This window comes from Natrix helvetica (assembly GCF_964273705.1).
Source record: "Natrix helvetica genome assembly, chromosome: 5".
Classification (NCBI taxonomy): Eukaryota; Metazoa; Chordata; class Lepidosauria; order Squamata; family Natricidae; genus Natrix; species Natrix helvetica.
Genome location: NC_138551.1, coordinates 107,530,249 through 107,550,028, shown reverse-complemented (window position 1 = coordinate 107,550,028; position 19,780 = coordinate 107,530,249). Strand labels below are relative to the sequence as shown.

Sequence of the window (19,780 nt, the reverse complement as noted above, 5' to 3'; positions counted from 1 at the left end):
GCTCGTAAATGACACCCCTTTGTTTCAGGGGCTTTTCAAACCGACTTGTTTAAATCGATTTTGTTCAAGGCCAAAGCCTCTACCCAAGTTGGGGTATACGCAGGTCCCAATCCAGCCGCTAAAGTGCCCCAGGATCCTAGCAAGGGCTTCTTTGATGAGCAAATCCCAATTCAGGAAATCGTCCCTACTCCACCCCTATTTCAGGGTGTTGTTCAGAGACAGTGGGTGCAGTTCTGCTTGGGGTCACACTTCTGTGACCCCAAGCAGCACTGATAAGAGGCTGTATACAGTAGACCCAGCATTTGAGGAGCTCCTCAAGCTGCCCCCGGTAGATGCCCCCGTGGCCTCTCTTACCTCTTCTTCTGTCCTCCTGCCAGACCTCCTAGAAGGGCTTAAGGCAAAGAGATCAGAGAAAGTCTGCTACAAAACACACCAGGCCGCAGCATGGGCCATCAAGACTTCCACGTCGGCGTCCTTTTTCAATAGGGCATCCATCCTCTGGCTTCACAAACTCCAAGCCAGATTACCCCCCCCTTGCGAAGCTAGATGTCGCCAGGATGTAATCAAGGTAATAGCAGCGGTAGAGTATTCAGTGGACGCCATGCTCAATGCTGCCAAGTTTGCGTCCAGAGCCTTGGCGTCAAATGTTACCACACGCCGCACTTTCACTCCTATACTATGATCCTTCTCAACTCGATTCATAAAAGACTCTTACTCTGTTTTTATCATTTCCTGCCTGAGGGGAGTGAACAAAAGTTGATTTTAGAAAAGGAATTCAGTAAAAAAAATGAAAGGAAGTTAAGCTTGCATATTGAGTTAATAGAGTGATACCAACAACTGCAAAACTCACCAATTCTGCATATATTTTAGGCAATCTTTATTTAAAAAGTCCATACTAGTATTATTTGAGCTTTTTTGTTTGTTATTTTGTTTCAAATAAAGGCATGAATGGTATTCTATCCCTGCCCATATTATTATATTCTTTAATATACTATCTTAAGGTTAGCTCTTTTTCTGATAGAAAACATTGGCAACATATTGGCAAATATTATATAAATTATATATAAACCAAAAGGTAGGATTTTCTCCTCCCTGGGAGAGGTAAAGAAGAAATTATATTGTGCTAGATATGCATTCAGTCTACATCAAGACTGAATTGGAGATCATAATACAAAAAATGCAGATCTAGTTCTTTACGAAATTCATTGACTACTTGTTTATACACCTTTAATTTTATTTATCAGACGAAGACTGTAAAACTCTCTCAATTTCTTGTGAACTAGGGAAGCATTAATGCACAATTGGCAGAAGATCTTCTCCGTGCCTAAACTATTCATCAACATCAAACTAGTTTTCCAACATTCTTAAACCTGAAAGTTCACAAAACACTTCTAATGCCAGCATGACTCTTGGCCATTCCAAGAATCGCTTGATGTGCTGACTTAAATAATAATTTACATGTAAACTAATAATAAAAGAATAATTTTATGCACACACACAATGTATTAAGGTGGGTGTTACAATTAATATGTAAAGAGGAAGGAAGTGGATTTTGCTTGAAATACTCCACACTTTTGTAGGACTGCTTCTTGAAACTGCACACACACACACAAAAGAAAACTGGAATGTTGAGGTAAATGCAATGTAAATTACACTGCAATGTGTGTTTATAACGAACAAGTGAAAGCCATATTTCTGCTTCTGACAGAAGAAAAACAAATCCTTTCAGAACATATTATGAGCTTAAAGACTGACACAACTCTTTCCCTCTTTTCACTGAAAATATGTACTATTGCTTGCTTCACTTTTTCACTCCAGAATATTTTTTTCTAATTAAGGTTGGCTTTGAAATTGACAGTGAAGGTCTGGAATGACTTTGAACACTGTTATAGAAATAAGAAAAGAAAGCTCAAATATAATGGTGGCTCTACATAATAGTGGGTATATAGAACTTATGGCTTCTCCTGGAAGAGCATCTGGGACCTTGGGGATCTTTGCATAAATTCATCTGCGTGCCAATTGTACCCATTTCTGGACATTATTCATGGTCATTTGTGCCTAGCCTTAAGTCATTTCACAATTGGATTACTGCCATGTACTTTACATGTGGCTTCCTGAGTTAGTTGTATGAGCTGCATTAGATCTCAGTTGCTTTCCAAGTGCAATTCAAGGTGCGGTTTATCATCTTTAAAGTCCTATAAAACACAGAGCAGGGTTGCTAGTGAGACTGCTCTTTTACCATGGATATCTGACCATTTCACTAGATAGGGGCACTTTCAAGTTCCCTTCCCTTAAATGCTGTCATCTGAGATGACCTCAGAGCACATTTCCTCTGTAACCACTGCAGCCCTTTGGAATAACCTCCCACCTTAGATTTGCTTCCTTTCCCCACACCCATTAAGCCTTCATTTTTCCTCAAGTACTCAAGGCTAAGACGAGCAGAGCCTGGAGGTCAATCGTTTGGTGGGAAGGGCTGTTCTGATTTTTATTCTATTGTTTTTATTGGCTGTTATGAGTCACCTAGAATCACTAAAACAGGCGGCCATATACATTCTTTAAGTAAATAAACAAAGAGATGTGTAATCCATTTGAGTCATGGACTACATTTGATCTGCCAGAAATAAATTTCAAAAAAAAAAGATGGCCAAGAAAACAATAAATTAAATGCAATTTAATTTGTATGTTGTTAGTATGTTACTGTATGATCCTTTTGTCAATTAAAAAAGTGACCATAATTTTTGAAAGGGATATTCCCAGACTTTGGGAGGTTGAATATAGTCTCGCACATCTCTCTATTCCTGTTAAAGGTGTAGGAAGTTATCACCCAGCCCTCTCCCAGAAAAATGAAATATCCTAGGAAACATTGAAATGGCAGAATATTACATTTCCCTGGATGTGAAAAGGAAGAAAGATGTTTAAAGAGAGAATAGCTCCCTGCAGCTTTCTGCCCCCACCCACTTTGTCAATTGGCCATTAAGATGGCCAAGCTAGTCCCTTCACATAATAAAGAGTTCTCCCCTTCAGCTCCAGGGGGATGGGATTAAGGCATGATAATATTGGCCCTTCACCCAACTTGCCACATGGCATCTGAGAACTCAACCAAACCTGGATTCAAAATGCAGCCTACAGAGTTGTCCCTGCATGGTTCCATGGGAATCTGACAACCAATCCAAATACAAGATCAAGATCAAAGGCTAGAGAGGGCATAATACCAGGGACTCAGCATCTCAGCCCTTCCTTCTCTTTTCTCCACCAACATTGAAACATGTGATCACCTTTTCTGTTCAGGACTCAAGCCATGTGGTCCTGTCCACCAATAAACCATCTTTCCAAGCAGCCTCCGTGTCTCCAGTGTCTTTTTCCCCACTTGGAGACAAACCCAGAAGGATATTTCTTTCATCAAAGGAAAGGTTCTCAACTTCCTGTACAGCTCATCTATAATAAATTGTCAACTAAGATTTTACTTTCAGGGCATCAATACTGCAGTAATATCTGCAACTAACAGATGAAAATGAGTAAGGTGAAACAATTACATAGCTAATAGAAGTAAAACATTATGAAGTACCTATTAAATGAATGAAAGTTTACTGGACTTTAGGGACTTAAATCTTTCCCTAAGACAGCGGTTCTCAAATAGTGGGGCGCGCCCCCCTGGGGGGGCACGAGGCTCCGTAAAGGGGGGCACGAAGGCTCCCTTTCCATCTGGGTGCAACGGCGGCAGCGTGGGCGAGGCATATATCCCAGCTTGAAGTGGCAGCGCTGGGGACTGCTCAGAGACTCATCAGAGCCGCGGGCTGGAGCTGTGCAAGAAGCCTGCTTGGGCGGGGGTGGGAGGGAGGGAAGCATGGCTGTCCCAGGCTTCCCTCCCTCCCCCCCCCAGCCCAAGCAGACTTTTTGCACAGCTCCAGCCCGCGGCTCTGATGAGTCTCTGAGCAGTCCCCAGCACTGCCACTTCAAGCCGGGATATATTCTGCCATGCCCTCGGCGGCGTCTTTATGCAGGTAGCTCGCCTCCCCGCCAGCAGCTCCACCGCCAACATTCCGTCTGGAAGCGGAAGCGCAACAGCCGCTGTTGGGGAAGGGACAAAGGGGCGGCGGTCGCCCGATCCTGCCACCGCCACCCCTTCGCCCCTGGTAACGGCGACTGTTGTGCTGCTGCTTCCAGCTGGGATGCTGGAGGAGCTGCTGGCAGGGAGGGAGGGAAGAAAGGGAGGAGGGAGTAAGGATAGACAAGCAAGAGGGAAAGAGGAAAGAAGGCAAGCAGGCAGGAAGGAGGCAGAAGGAAGGAGGGAAGAATGGAACTGGAAGGGAGGCAGGGAAGGAGGGAGGGAGAAAGGAAGGATAGGAGGATAGGGAAAGAGGAAAGAAGGCAGGCAGGCACGGGGAAAGAGGAAGGAGGGAACTGGAAGGGAGGCAGGAAGGAAGGGAAGGAGGAAGGGAGGGTGGAAGGAAGGATAGACAAGTAAGAGGGAAAGAGGAAAGAAAGCATGTGACTACGGTGGGAGTCGAGGAAAGACCGGTGTGCTATGTTATGCAGAGGTGTACTTATAACAATTTTATAGACAAATTATACTATTTACAGTCGCGCGGGGGGGGGCGCAAAATGTTTTCTTCTTCCTAGGGGGGGCATGACAGAAAATAATTGAGAAGCACTGCCCTAAGATAATAGAAAATATATGCAAATAATATGGATTGAATGATGGGAGGAAGAAATTTGTGAAATATTCAAGAGAGAAGAGATAATAAAATATAATTTTCTCTTGGAAAGATGACAGAAGTAATTTATATATTTAGTTATCTTTTTTATTGCACTTTTCGTGTTTTTTTAAAAATTTGTATATTATATGAGAAGTCTTAACAAACATAAGTAAATTTTAAAATGAAAACATATGCAAATAACAAGAAAGCTGATCAGTACAAATTACATTTTGTCTCTTAGGCTTGGACCTCTCCAAGTCTTACTCCAGGAAACGCAAAATTGAAGTGTTCAGTCTCTTTGCTTCACTCAACTGGAAACTTGTAAACTGCCCAAAGTTATTGGGAGACCGGCAATATACAAATTTAATAATAATAAAATACATAATAAAATAAAATATTTATCTTGTATAGTAAGGCTATTGTTAAACATCTTCATCTTTGGTAATTAAGATAACATTGTGGAACATTTGGCTCCCTTAAATACTATGATCAGCAAGAGTTGGCAAGTAGAGTTTCTTTGACTATATAAATGGAAAGTAACATACAATGCTTCTCCTTTTTTACCACCTAAACAGCTTATGGTGATGGAGGTTTATCCAAGAATGAAGTTGCTGCACCAGAATGATGCTATTGGCATATTCTTCTTTGGATTTGGCCAGGGAACAGGCAATCAGTTCCAGGAAATCAAAAGGAAATGGTGAGATGATATTTAAGTATCTCATTTGCAAAAATCATCCTCCTGGAAGATATAAAACATTATCTGATAGCACATTTTTACTGTCAGCATTTGCATTATTATATTCCAAATATTACTTTCAATACTTATACTATTTCCATTAGTAAGATAAATATATTTTTCATTATATTGTATCAACTGTTCAAAGAACTTATTATTGTGTGTGTACCATTTCCAGAATCAATACTATCACAGTTTGATATTTTTTCTAACTTTAGAAATTGTAGTTAGCATTCTGGAAGTCTACAAAGATAGACTGTAGAATCTCAGGAGAAAGTGTATTCCACAAGCTTCCTAGCTCCCACCAGATGACAGTTAAGGAAAAGGCCTTCCATGCTACCTGACTTGATAGATATATTCTTTGGGAATTTTATTTCCACTTTCCACCTGTAACAGTCTTCCTTACTATTGTCAATCTTCTTAAACTTCACCAATATACAATATATTTTCATCTGTAAGTCTTAAAAGTTATTTTCTAATTTTTATTTTTATTTTCCCTTCTAGCTTTCTTTTTTCTTGTACTGAACCTCATTCCGCAAAATTCTTCCAATTTCTTCTTATTAGTTGGATTTTAAATTGAATTGAGCTTCGGTCACCAATGTTGTAAGGCAGGGGTATCAAACTGGATTTCTTTGAGGGCCGGATCTTTGAGGGCATGGGAAGGGCCTCGTGTGGCCCCTCTGCCCCATTTTGGCTGCCAGAGGCACCGTGGGCCAGTCCTTTGCTATTTCCGGCCCGGCGGGCTAGATTTAAGCACCCTGCAGGCCGGATCCAGCCCCTGGGCCTTGAGTTTGACACCCCTGTTCTAAGGTCTCAAAGTTAACCTTTGCTTTAATTCTTTGCTAAAGTCCTTTGAGAAACAACCACCATCAACTGTTGCTCGTGCTACTAAATATCAAATAACTCATAAAAGAAGAGTCCTCCTTGTGGAGAAATCTGTGCTTTACTTCAAAGTACAGGTATCTCCACAAAACTGCCTCCTCTCAAAGAAAAGCAGCAGCAGGTATTTCCACCCTGGTTACATAAAAATCTCATCTTATTCTCAGATATTAATGACTGTAAAATTACTTGGTATGCTTTTTCAGATAAATGAAAATTACTTTTCAGATAACTGTTAGTGGACACAACCAACCTTCACCTTCATTAACAGAAGCATTTTATCTTTGCCAGATGACATTGGAATTTGATGGAAACTCCTAAGACTTTTTAAGTTCATTGACAATCCCTCCTTTCTACTGATGCAGAATCTTGAAGATTGCGTGATGGTCACTTTACTACATGGATGTCAATGGGAACAGTTCATGTTTTTTGATCAAGGGATGTTTCCATGGTGACAGTTCTAGCAAATGATGGATAGTACTTCACAAAAATTGAAAATAATGAGCAACTGAAAATCTGTCCAGAGGGTTTTAAACTGAATCCAGGGGAGAGGGAGAGAGATACCCCAAAACAGTGAACTGCCAATAAGCATGGGAATGGAGTGATATTCAGGATTAGTGACAACTAATAATGGGCAACTAAATGGAAGAAGGAATAGGTCGAAGTATAGCAATAGCACTTAGACTTATATACCGCTTCATAGTGCTTTTACAGCCTTATCTATGAGGTTTACAGAGTCAGCATATTCAACTACTTCTGTATTTATTTAATTATTTTATAGACTGTAAGATAATTAAATAAATACAGAGGCAGTAAATATCTGACTCGGCCTTTCATCCTTCTGAGGTGGGTAAAATGAGGACCCAGATTGTTGGGGGCAATATGTTGACTCTGTAAACCTCTTAGATAGGGCTGTAAAAGCACTATGAAGCAGTATATAAGTCTAAGTGCTATTGCTATATTGGTACCCAACAAATAAACTCACTATCATGGTGGAAGCAAATGTTATATGAGGGGCTCTATGTTGTTCAATATATTTATGAGGGGCTAGACAGCATCATTATTTAAATTGTGGACACAATGACAGAGAAGACCTTAGAAGACAATGTCAAGGTTCAGAAAGATCTTGACCAAGTGGGATAATGGATAGAAAGCAGAAAGGTAAATTTCAAGAAGAATGATTTTCAGACCTTAATGATAAAATTTTTCAGTAAAATCTTTGTAGCCAAGAAATTATATTTTATATGTAAGGTAAACAACAACTTTCAAAGAAATACCATAGAGCTGTTCATTGCTTTTTGTTTCTATTTATATAGTATATTATTTAATTACATACAGGTTAGTTACTGACTGCCTCGTAGAGTATTTATACTTAGGAGAAATGAAAAAGTAACTTTATGACTAATCCTCACATTTATGACCCTTACAGGTCTGTTAAGCAAAGGAAAACCCTTAGTAGTCACAGTGGCCCAAATTGTGATTGCTAAATAAAGACTACCTGTAGATTCAGACATACTCTATAAAATATCCAGATGGATTCCACTGGGATTTCATTCAGTCTGTCAACTCGCAAAATTTTCCTGACCTGCTCCTGAGTTGCCATAGGCAGGGGGTTGGGGAATTGCGCCTCGCAGCTGGATCCGGCCGAAGTCAAGGCCATCTCCATGGAGACCCACAATGGCTGGAGGGAGTGACTTCTACGACCCGCAAAATTGCTTGTTAGGGAATGTGACTTATGACACACCTTGGGGGAAGGAGGGAAACAGGGTCAGAGGCAAGATACAAACTGAGTGAAGTTACAGCTGGCTTCACTTGGTGTGTGCTGACATGGCGCTCCTAATAAACAACTGGATTTTTCTTGAAACTTTGCTTGAGGTGCCTGCTTTTATTAGGACATCGGTCGCCCTGACTCAGTCAGTCAGTTTCCCAAATAGACCAGATAGGAAACATAAAAACTTAAGCTAACTCTATAATAAGGCTACTTTAACAGAAACTTGTGAATCTGGAAGTACAAATCTCCTAGTGTCTCTTTTTACCACTTGATTATTCAGGCAGAACCTTTCTAAGTTTCTTTTTCTTCCCCTTACTCAATAGTAGGCTCTTCCCCCCTTTTATCTGATTATTCCCTAGGCAGTGTCTCTTCCTCCCATCTTCCAAGGTTTTTCTCACATTCCAATACATCCAATATGTCCAGGGGAAACAGGTTATGGTCTGTGAGCACAAAATGTAACTGTGTCAGCCCATTCTTCTTCCAGTAACTACCCAAGAACACACAAGGCATCGTATCAATTTTGCTGCAATTGAGGCCACAGCTACTGGTGTTTTTATTGGCCATGATCTGCCTATGTGCCCACAGTAAAAGCAAACCCCATGATCCCTTCCTCTCTGCTTCTCTCCTGATGACAGGGATTTCTTAGCTGCTCCAATTTGTATGGGTTTCCCCTACTGGAATCCAATGAAGCTCTTGGGATATGGGGGAAGACAGATTATAGGATCCTTTCTCCTTCCAGAAAGAAGAAGAACCAGACAGGGTACATGCAAGATTAGCTAACTCATTATGTGGCTGCACTAAAAGAATATTGTGCAAGTCTGAAAATACAAATCTCCCACCATCTCTTTTTATCATCTGATTAGTTGGGGAGATCCTTTCTCTTTCTCACCTATTATTCAATGGCAGGCTTCTCACCCTTTGATCTGATTATTCTCTAGGCAGCATTTCTTTCCACACCCCCTTCTGTTTCTTCCAAGGTCATTCCCACAGTACATAATATTCCCCTCCTTCGTTAGTTATAGTAATTTTCTGTCAAAAGCAAATATGACATCTCGTATTTGTATCTACAAAATTCACTGAAGTTGCATGACTACTGTTTTTCTAGTCTATGTACTGAAATAATTTTTATTCTACACAAATTTCTATGCCTCCCAAGAAAACATCAAGTTTTTACTAAGATTGCAAAGGCTGAAAAGTCTTGTGAGGCCTCTATTACGCCTCAAATAAATGCAAACAAATAACATGAATTGCCTAGCAAACCACAAGAAAATTAATGAATAGTATATTCAGGTAAATTTTAGCCTTTCTCTCATATTTTAAATTCAAAATTAATTGCAAAACACACACACAAACAAGATTATATGTGATATAATGAAATAAGACTGTATCTAGGTAATATAAAAAAGAAACCCAAAATAAATAAATATAAATATAAAAGCAGCTACAGGTAAAAATCAATTTTGCATGCATTACATTTGCAATACTTTAATTAAAAACTTCAGTTGTATAAATAGAACTTAAAGACTACAATTTTATTTATATGCAGAACTATATTATATTTGAGTGTTCCAGCAACACCTTCAAGTCTGAAACAGGCAAAATTCTGGAATAAGCCACACAGCATGCTTTTATAAAAAAAAAACAACGCATATGACAGTTCCTGTCACTAGGAAGGAAAATGTGAATGGTTACCTTTAAGCATTGGTATCAAGTATATATGTATCTATGTATCCGAATATCTCACTGTCCATATTTGCATATAAAGATTATTGTATCATTTTCACATGGCTATTCATTCCTGAAAAAGGTAGTTAATTATTCATACTCACAAACTGCCTATATTCAACTACTCTTTATTCCTCTCAGCCAGGAATCTGCATTTAGGAAATAATATCCTCCTATGAATCCCTCTCTCTCCAGCAGATCCAGTATGAAAGATGACATCATTGCTATAGACATGCACCTGATTCTTAAGAAATCGCACCTCCTCCAATAAAGCAGGCTATTTTTTTAAAGTGACAAAGACTGCCTTTGCCAATGTGCTATATTGCACTCTGAAATATGTTCTCATAATACACATTCTATCTCTCTGCTTCACTGTCATAATGCCAGTTCTTTTTAGAAATTTATAGAGATGAAATATAGATTGCAATCCAAAGCTTTTCCACTATAGGCAGAAATATTAAACTATTATCTTGATTGTTATAATTCTGTTCTAAATACACAAAAAAGACAAACGTATCTCACATATTTAAACGGATTTCAAAATATTCTAAACCAAACATTTCTTTTTATTATCTATAGATAAGTACACAAAGTTACAAAACTAGCAATAAATGGTGAAAATGATTAAGAGCATGGGAACAATCCATATTATTACACTGAATACCTCCTGGACAGAATCTGTAAATTTTGGTACAATGAATTTCTGGCTTTCAGGAAACAATTTTTGGTTCCTAAGCAACTGATCTATTTGGGGATCTTTTGGATTTCAATTCATAAGTAGCACGGCCAGTGGTAACACTTTATTCTTGATTTTCTGTAGTCCTTAAGTCATGATGACTTAATAATGATGTTTATATTTATTTTTGCTTATGTTTTATGGTTCATTCTATATTTTATACTATTCAGTAGAGTTAGTCATAGAAACACACATATATGCATTGCTGCATTGTTTCATTTCTTGCCCATTCTGTATTATATTCACTAATTTAATAAAGGAGAATAGTATCACACTTTCCTCATCTGGCAACAGAAAAAACAAAAAAACCACAACGATGTAAACGTTCAGAGAAGGGGGCTTAGTGGGAAAAAGCAAAGGAGTCACTATCAGAGAATTGGAGAGAATGCCAATAACTGCTTTCAACTCAATGTGTAACAAGACCATAAGGGTAATGTAGTTTAAGATTTATAAAGATTTATAACCAATTTCGTTGTATTTAAGTACAATGACAATAAAGATTATACTTAAAGAGCATGTATTTCAGATCATGTACCTGCCCAAGATGCCCCGCCCTGTGCTTGTAACATAGGAAATCCCCCAAATTTCATAGCACTTTCACATTATTACAGAAAATATGTCCAATTTTGTGTTTTATTTTTATTAGTTTTATCAGTGAAAAAATAACACGTCTCAAGATATAATAAAGTACAAAGTTGCTTATATTGTTAAAATAAAGCTATATAATTATGGTGCAATACAGGTAGTCCCTGAATTATGACAATTTAACCCCAAATTTATATTGCTAAGTGAGACATTTGTTAACTGAGTTTTGCCCCATTTTATAACTTTTCCTGCCCCAGTTGTTAAGTGAATCATTGCAATTGTTAAGTTAGTAACTTAACAGACAACAGTACAGCAAAACTGTCAAAATGATGGCTCTGATAGTTGATAAGAGCTCCTCTATTTTTTATGAGCAATAGCTTTAATACTTAAGAACAGAGGTAAGTTAGTTCCTTTTCTTTTAATACATAATCCTTATTAGCGGACATCCCCTCACCTGTTACCTGCCACATTCCTCATCTTGTGTCACTGCTACATCACCAGCTGTCCCATTAAGGTGAATGGGACTGTTGGTGAGTCAACAGCGGGTCATTGGAGGAGCTTCTGCAGGACAGAGATGACAATTGCTCTTTAAAAATTATAATTTAAATTGAGTTGATTTAAATCAAGCCTTTTTACTAGTTATTTACATCATGATTTAAATCGTGATTTAGGTCGGCTTGATTTAAATCAAATCCAACATTTCTCCATCCTGTTTTTAAGATAAAAACATGAATTTCACTCCTCTATTGATGTTTTGGAGAGCATCACCACCAGATGGATTTGTAACTGGCTGACAAACCATACTCAACGAGTAGTCCTTAATGGAACTACATCTATATGGAGAGAAGCAGGGTGGATAAAAATTGATGATTTTTAAAATGGATTTTTAAATTTTAAATGTTTTATTTAAATGAGATTTTTTAAATAAAATGATTTTGGAATAAAAATCTATCTAAAGATAATTTTCTATTTAAGATACATTAATTATTTAGTTTATTCAGCATGAAATGGAGCTTAGTTATGTAGCATGAGGCTGTGTATTCTGCAATATTTACATTTTTGGTAAACTCATTTAATGAATCCAAGCTCTGCAAGCTGAGATAACATTCACTGTATTGATGCATTCACACAATTTCACAGCAGATAGTTGCCCTTTAAAAAGTATGATTTAAATTGAGTTGATTTAAATCAAGCCTTTTTACTAGAGATTTAAATCTCGATTTAGATGGGCTGATATGTAAATGATTGTTTAGATGTACAGCAGGGATCCCCAACCTCTGGGCCACAGCCTATTTACACTGGGTCATGTGAGTAGCGGGCTGCCATGCAGGCACACGTAGCTCAACTTGAACAAGATGCACTGCATGTACAAGTGTACCAGCCTGCCACTTGAATGGGTCAAGCTGTATGTGCTGCTGGCCCAGCACTCACACACCTCATTCTCTTCCTGCCCCCAGTTGGGCCATCAAGCCACAAAGGTTAGGGACCACTGATGTACAGTATAGTTGTAAGTCCCAAAGAACTTTAATTCTATATCTTGAATTGTTTCCTAGGTCTTTTGACTAAGAATAAGTATACTGTTCCAGAACAATGGGAGGTGGTATCACTCTTAAATACTGCTGTCTCATACCACTGGTTAATCAATATAGGGGTTTTCATCAAATCAATTTGAATTTAAATCAATTTGATTTAAATCAAATCCATCCTGGAGGGAAGTAAGCAGTGGAGTACCCCAAGGTTCTGTTTTAGATCCAGTTCTCTTCAATATCTTTATATTTAGATGAGGGAATAGAAGGGAAACTCATCAAATCTGCAGACAACACTAAACTGGCATTGAAGTCTGGTCTGTGCCAAACCAGGAAGTTATTGAGGTACAAATGACAGACTCAATAATTCCTCTGTAGAACTGTATCCGTAGATACTTGGGCAATCTGAGCTTTTTGAGTTGAGGCAGGAAGAACATACATTGTGGGGCTTTTTAAATAATGGTTCTAATGTTAGATGTCCATTTCAAGTCCTCGGAGATAATAGAACCTAGAAACAGTCTCTACAGTTGATACTGTGTTGTCTAATATTGTAAGACTCTACTATTAATTCTACAGTTTTAAGAATATTCAACTCGATTGTTCTGGCTGCACCATAGTGCCAGTTGATATACCTTTCATCTCTATGCAGACTCATTGTCTCAAATGAGACAATGATTATTGTATCATCTCCAAATGCCAGGATTTTAGCAGAGGGTTCCTTTGAGATGCAGTCATTCAGAAAAGTAATGGAGAAAGTACTTGGGGCTCCTGTGCTAATTGAATGGGCATTCAGTGTGATTTTCCCTAGCTTCACCTGCAGCTTCCTATATGCTAGAAAGCTTATAATCTATCTACAAGTGTGGTCAGGCACAGCTAGCTGAGTCATTTTAGACAGGGATTTCTGAAATGTTGGTGTTGAATGCCAAGCTGATGTAGATGACCAGACTGAGCCCAAGGGAGGAGTCAAATGTAGCATAAGTCATGAGTCCTTGTGTGTCCACAAGAGATCTAAGTCCAGCCCACCTTGAATTACATTTTTAACTTCCGCAGATTCCCTTAATGGTCACTTGGCCTAATTCTTGTAGCGACCTAAGCTTGCAATAAATCTTTATACTCATTTGAACTGCCTGAATCTCCAGATTTCCCCAGCCCTTGACAGCTGAAGTCTAAAAAAAGGACCATTACTTAGGACTTTGGGGATTCAAGATGTTGTAAGATGTAGTGCAGTGCCGTATTGACAGCACCATCTGCTGATCTATTTGCAGGGTAGACAAATTGCAATGGGTCTAAATTTTTGAAGGTTTTCGTAACTATAGATATCTGTAGTTTCATCTGTAGTCATTCAACTCCTTGAGGGAGAGTTTCTTGGGTACCTGGATGATAGCAGAGTGTTTGAAGCAAGAAGGAACATAACACATATCCAGATATTTATTAGAAATGAGTGTGAAGATGGGGACCAGTTGATCAGCACAAATTTTCAAGCAAGAGCAAGTTACCCTATCTGGGCCTGGTGCTTTTTTCCAGCCTTTTGCCTGGGAAATAGACCACATACATCGTTTTCTGTGATCACCAGAAGTGAGTCAGTTGTAGGAAGGATGGAGTCAGTTGTAGGAGACTTGGCTGTTGTTGGTATATCTGAGATGGAGAGGGTAGCGATAGTTAGCAGTGGCCTCCTCTCAAACCTTCAGTAGAACACATTCAGATTATCTGCCCATTGCCAATTCTCTTCAGCAAGGGAGGGAGGTCTATGGTATTTTCCGGCTTTTCTACACATTTGCTGGTTCATTTGTAGAGAGCTGAGTCCTCAGCTTTTTCTTTGGTGCCCTGATCTCGTTAATACATCCCTGACCTGATTGTACAGCATACTATCTCCTTTCCTGTAGCTTCCTCTTTGGCATGGCATAGATGTTTGAGCTTCGCTGGTTTATTATTAATGTAGATGCATAAGGTTTTGTCGACACACATAAGTCCTCACAAAAGCTAAGGTATAACGTCACAGTGTCAGTGAGTTCATCCAAGTTCTCTGAGGCAGTTTCAAAAATGTTCCAGTATGTGTAGTCAAACCATGCTGTAGCTTTAACTTTGCCTCTTCAGTCTGAATTTCACTGTTTTAACTACTGGTTTTATGATTTTAAGTCTTTGTCTATAAACAGGTACAAGGTGAATGAAACTGTGATCAGAGTGTCCCACAGCCGCTCTTGGTAGAGTGTGACAGGCTTATTGTAGAGTAACAGTGGTCTAAAATATTCTTACCTCGACAGTTGACATGCTGAATGTATCTTGGCAACTCTTGGCTTAGGTTAGTACTGTTAAAATCTCCTAATAAAATAAGTAGGGAGTCTGGATATCTCTGTTCAGCCCACAGGATTTGGTCAGTTAGTTTGCAATGCCTTGCTTATGCAAGTTTGGAGTGGTGTGCAGACTTCAACTAGGATGAAGAAAACTCTTGGGGGACATAATAGGGTGTGCAAATAATGAATAGTGTGTAAGTCCACATCACAAAATTTCTTTAGTGTAATGGCATTTTACATCATTGGTTGTTAATATAAAATCAGATATTTCCTCCCTTTTTTTTACTGGATATTTCTGCAATTTTATCTGCTCTTTGAATCTGTAATTCTGGGATTTGCAAGCAGCTATCATTAATCAAATTATCCAGCCATGTTTCAATGAAGGTTAGCATTGTTAGCACTCAAGTTTAGCACCCAGGGCTGCTGAGTTGGAAAAGTCTGAGTTGTTTCTATTTAAAATGAGCAGTTTAGCTATCTTATTTAAGAGTAAGCGAAGATTAGTTAAATACAGCTGCTCCTGCCTTTTCTTTGCCTTATGTGTTCTCAGATCAGGTGCAGAAGGCAGTTCTTCCTCCTTCTCCTCACTAACCAGCTGCGTGCTTTCCCCATCTGAAGCCTCAGGCTGTCCCGCTGCAGCTGTGCTTCAGCCAAATCACTCTCAGAGCCATCAACCAACTCCCATCCTGAATGCCTGCAACTGGTTCATCTTCCTCCAAACTGACATCTGGAGAGGTATCTGGGGATGCATCTGGGGGAGTCATCACATTCAGTTTTGTTTCACTTTAAAACAACTTGCCTTTTATCAGAGTGCATGTCAAGAATGTGTGGCTAAGTCAAAGCTTCTGCATAAGTTTTTAGTGGAAGTCTTAGGTCCAGCTTGATACTTTGCTGAAAAAAAACTTTGAGGCTTTCATTCAGTTTCAGATCATATTTTACAGGTGACAGCTGCTCAAATAACAGTTTGCACTGTACGAAAGCATTGCTATGCCATAACTTTGTTGTAGTGAAAAATCTAACTGCTGTCATTTTTCGAGTTTTGCTTGAAGGTCCATTCAAGTGATTCAGGGACTGAAATTTGTTACAAGTGAGAGGGAAATTTGTTACAAGTGAGAGGGAAATTTGTTTAACTAACTGATTTCTTTCATATAAAATCTTCTTCTATTTTTGGTTATTTAGCAGACTGAAGAAGAGAGGGAACCTGGACCAATGCCATGACATTTCTTTCTTTTCCCCACATTGTTCAAATCCATTCAAAATCATGTATCTGTGTCTTTTGCCTCGATATTTGCCTCATCTGAAGAATTTACCAGATCTGTTTAAATTTAGTCATGTCTACCAAAAACCGTATAAGTCTACTGTAATCTAGTATAGGTGTCCTCAACCCCCAGGTCAGGAACTTGTACCGGTCTGTGGCCTGTTAATAGCCAGGTCTCACATCTGGAGATGAGCAATGGGCAAGCAAGCAAAACCATCCCCAACCCCAGTATATGGAAAAATTATCTTCCATGAAACCAGTCCCTGGTGCCAAAAGTTGGAGAACAATGATCTAGCACATTTATTTTAACTAAAAATTAGCTAAGAAACAAAAGTAACTAAAATATACTATTATAAAGAAATATGAAACTGAAAAGGGTAGAATCTCAGAAATACATTGGGTGGGTTGGCTCTTCTGCTAGGAAAGATTAATAGAATGTCAAATATACACTAAACTAATTTCAAACATATAATTGGAAAAATGTTAGGAACCAAAAATATAATTAGGGTGGAGAGGTGCTCCATTCTAAAAAAAGAGCCCAACATATTCCAAACACCTCAATCATGAGCCAAACCATCCTCTTATTTGCCTTGTTGCTTAAACAACATTTTAAAGGCACTTTGCCCCAGAAGAAACCAGTGAATTATTTGGGACATTTAACAATATCCCAGTTTAGACACCTTTTCACTCTGCCTTACTAAGATGCTCTGCTTGCTACTGTCTTTGAAGGCTTCCCTGTAGCAATTAAGCCTCTGCAAATCTAATGCCATGGAATCCTTACGTCATTTTTACGCTGCTGTCTCTATTAAAGATATTAGAAACATATACATTGCATCTCCTTCAGTGGACTTTCCAGGGCATGAGAGTTAACAATTACAATTACCTAGTAAACTCATTTGAAAGACTCTTTTAGATTAGTTTTGTATACAGATGGGCTGATATGTAAATGATTGTTTAGATATACAGCAGGGGTCCCCAACCTCTGGGCCACAGCCTATTTACACTGGGTCATGTGAGTAGCGGGCTGCCATGCAGGCACATGTAGCTCAACTTGAACACGTTGCACTGCATGTACAAGTGTACTAGCCTGCCATTTGTATGGGTCAAGCTGTATGTGTTGCTGGCCTGGTACTCACACTGCCTGGTTCTCCTCTTCCTGCCTCCAGCTAGGCCATCAAGCCACAAAGGTTGGGGACCACTGATGTACAGTATAGTTTAAGTCCCAAAGAACTTTAATTCTATATCTTGAATTGTTTCCTAGGTCTTTTGACTAAGAACAAGTATACTGTTCCAGAACAATGGGAGGTGGTATCACTCTTAAATACTGCAGCTTGTTGCTGTCTCATACCACTGGTTAAGCAATATAGGGGTTTTCTTTTGAATGAATTTTAACATTCAACTTCACATGTAATGTACATAAGTTAACAAAGCATAGATAACTGTGGCAAGATTATTTCTCTGGCACTCAGCACCTGAAAGAACATAAAGAATTCTCTCATTGTTAGTAGGTGATCTGTCCAGCCGTACTCAACTCTGCACTCTTTATTCCATCTACAAGTGTTGATATTTTTAATCGTCTAAAACCTGAAAGAGAGAAGTTATGTGAAATGGTGGTGCTTTTGAAGTATAGCTCAGCAAGCACAACTAGAGGCTTCCTTGTTTGGTATAATCTGCAGCAACCCTAATTGCTCCTAGCCTTAACTCAGATACTCTACTCTGAAACTGAAAAAAGGGAGATAAAAAGTTTCATTTCTTCTTTACATGGATATCGACAACCAGGTCAGTTTCAATGCCAAAATCATACCTAATGATAATTAAGGATCTAAAATTTCTTCAAACTTCAGAAAAAAGGATAACATGTGTAGTGACGTATTCTAGAATGTACTCACTAGATTCTATCTTGACTGTTTGGAGTTCATCTCTTGCAAAGGAGTCATGCTAGATCTATAAGGGTATTTAACAAGCTATCCACCACTTCAATCTACATACGAAATCAATTCATCTGTAATATAAATCAAATGCATAATGCGATTTAGCTTATCTCAGCATATTGAGAAAATTCTATCTCTTGTTAGGGTGGCCTTATGATTTCTTCCACAAACAATGCTTAAAACAAATTACAACTAGCATGATGTGCGAAACCAAACAATGATAGCATTCTGTCCAACCTATTGATATGATTTTTTCGTAAGTCTCTAGCCTTGCATCCTGCTCTGAAAACTGACTAAAAGTTCAGAAATATAATGCAGTGCATTGAACTAGAATGAACACTTAATAGCTAAAAAGAAGTTTATAATTTCAACGTATATTAACAGCCTTGCAAAATCCTGCCATGGGAACACTGAGGGAGAAGTAATTATAGCAGAAATCAATGAAACCCGAATAAATGCGAATAGGTTGGCCCCTTTATATAAGATTCACAAGATAAATATTTCTTTAAATCAGGGGTCCCCAAACTTGGCAACTTTAAGACTTGTGGACTTCAGAGCTGGCTGGAGAATTCTGGGAGTTGAAGTCCACAAGTCTTAAAGTTGCCAAGTTTGAAGATTTATGTTCTACATATTACAGTACATCTCCGGTTTTTTTAAAAAAGTGGTAACAACAAGCACAAAACCTCATAGCGGCAGAGTTGTGGGGCATTTAAAAGCCACCGTTTTATTGTGCCCTGACAGACGAGCTCGTACAAATTTAGGGCGGGGAAAACGTCACCACCGGCTCCAGGAGGATTTTTTAAAAATGCAAGAGGCAGCAGAATGGGTCTTCAAAGGCCAAGGTGACCGTCGTCCACCATGGCTCCTTCTGGAGCCCGCTCCTGCCAGGGCGTCTAGGGAAGCGTCTGGGGAAGTGCCTGCCTCTCCTCCCCGCGGGGGTGCCGTGGGGAGCTTTCGCCGGCGACGCCGAGCTGGAACGGCAGCGTCGCCCCGCAGACCAAGGAGGTTGCGCATGGCCCTCCAGTTCAGCCGCGGCGGAAAGGGGATCCAGGGAGGAGGAACACCAGGGCTGCAGCACGAAGGCGGAGACCCTCCATCTTGAGGGGAAGCCCGCCCGCGTCTCCCCAAAGCCCTTCACGAGCCACTCCGAGGAGGCGGAGGCGAATCAAGCTCCCTTTGGGGATGCTTCTACCCCCGCGCCGGAGTCGCCGCCCGCCGCCCCTGACTCACCGCCATTGCCCGCGGAACCGCTCAGGAGGACGGCGCCGCCGTACGGAGGGCCTCCCCTCTTCTCAAGTCGCTGCTATGACTACGGGGAGGCCGGCAGCGACATCTCGCGAGAGCAGAAGTGAAGCCACGCCCCACTCTCTTTACCTGACTGTGCAGCTGGGCTGCTGCTGTTGTGCGGGAGTTGGCGTGGCCCGTTGGTGATCCTCGCTGTTTAGGTGACCTCGGTCAGCGGTCACTTCCTCCGTGCTCCGCCGCCACCTTTATTCTGGAGGCGGAGAGTTGGGCTCAGGCGGGCTTTCTCTTGCAGAGGTCTTCAAACTTGGCCACTTGAAGACTTGTGGACTTCAACTCCCAGAATCCTCCAGCCAGCATAACTTACTTTTTTTAATCCAGAGAATTCTGGGAGTTGAAGTCCACA

General features: G+C 39.8%; 1 protein-coding gene across 4 annotated transcripts in view; it reads right to left on the bottom strand.

Annotated features, from left to right (window-relative positions):
- Positions 1–19,573, bottom strand: part of USP54 (ubiquitin specific peptidase 54) — a 121,120-nt gene extending 101,547 nt beyond the window's left edge. For 2 of the 4 annotated variants that reach the window (XM_081955243.1, XM_081955244.1), the window contains exon 1: positions 19,363–19,549. The gene's annotated coding sequence lies outside the window, so the exon portion shown is untranslated. Of the gene's footprint in view, positions 1–19,362 lie in introns of all 4 variants that reach the window. The other 2 variants (XM_081955246.1, XM_081955247.1) reach the window with 2 other exon arrangements.
- Positions 19,574–19,780: the final 207 nt, after the last annotated feature.